Here is a 1,386-nt window from a genome sequence, read left to right on the forward strand (position 1 = left end):
CCGTTTCATTTTTACCTCATCATTTCTTCTCTAAGCCTATTGTAATTTGCATGAACATGCCATTGTGAACTTGCATTAGTACTTGAATTGCCTTTTTTATGCCTTTTAATTTATTTTTTTTTCAAAGTGATCTCCAGGTTGATGTGTTGATTTGCTTTAAATAAATAAAAAAGAATGACAAATGTTCTTTCACAAGTGTCGATTGAAATGGTTAATGTAGAATGCAAACTCTTGAAATAAGATTTTTTTGTGTACTTCATCAATCATTGGATTTTAGCCAACATAAGAAAATGTCAGTCTTTTTTAAGAGTTTTGATATACCGGTACTGTATTTCATTAGCCCGCAGCAGGGGATGCGGTTTTGCAATCATTTCTGGTGTGTCTGTGTGTCTGTCCCATAACGTTTTTACCAATTGAGCTTTTGTCATGAGATTTACAACAAACCTTTATGATGAGAAAAGGGAGAAATAATTCAACATAGGGTGCTCATCCCTGGTGCTCACCTGGTAGAATAAACAGTATACTACATTGATTTAAGGTATTTTAAACCAATTTCAATGGTTGCTAGAAGACAAGGCAGCATGTAGAATCATACTAACATAATCATGAGACTTTAAACAAACAAACCCCCAAAAATACCTATTTTGGGGGGCAACCTCCCTGTGGGCAACCCCCTCAGGGCCCGAATTTTTTTTTTTCATGCCGTGAACAAAATTTGGTACATCATAGGGGGTGAAAGTTGTGGTAAAGTTTAATCGAAATTGTGTGTGTAGTTTCAGAGAAGAAAGCAAATATCCCGACAAAATCTGTCGATTTCCCGACCCGGAACTCAGTCAATGGAGTATCTTCTCTTCTAGACTTGGTTATGACTAACTTCCCTGCAAATGTCTGCTGCTCTTCTTCTGCTCCAATCGGTTGTTCTGATCATTTCCTTGTTAAAGTGGACATCTCTGGCCATTCTCAGACGGCCTCCTCAGTGCCGACGAGTCTGGCATTTCACTCAGGCTGACTGGCATGGGCTGCAAGCAGCCATCAATCATCTGGACTGGTCTCCCATCTTCACTGCCTCTGACATCAACTCATCCTGGGAATTCTTCCAAAGTAAATTGCTCTCTCTCTCATGCACAGATTTATCCCATCTCGTCTTCAGTTGTCGTACCCTTTCTCCCGTCCATGGTACACTGAAGCTTGTGGTGAGGCAGTTGCCATGAAGCAACTTGCCTTAACCTCATGGAAGGATAATCCAACTGATGGAAATCTCAGTTCCTTTAACAAAGCTCGGAACTAGATGCGAATCCAAGAAGTACATTTTAAGAGACGTCCTACAGCCCATTCGCTGATAGGCCTCCATCATGTTGTCCACTAATTCAGCATACTGTTCAGCCC

This window comes from Myxine glutinosa, unplaced genomic scaffold (assembly GCF_964187855.1).
Source record: "Myxine glutinosa unplaced genomic scaffold, kmMyxGlut1.1 SCAFFOLD_504, whole genome shotgun sequence".
NCBI lineage: Eukaryota > Metazoa > Chordata > Myxini > Myxiniformes > Myxinidae > Myxine > Myxine glutinosa.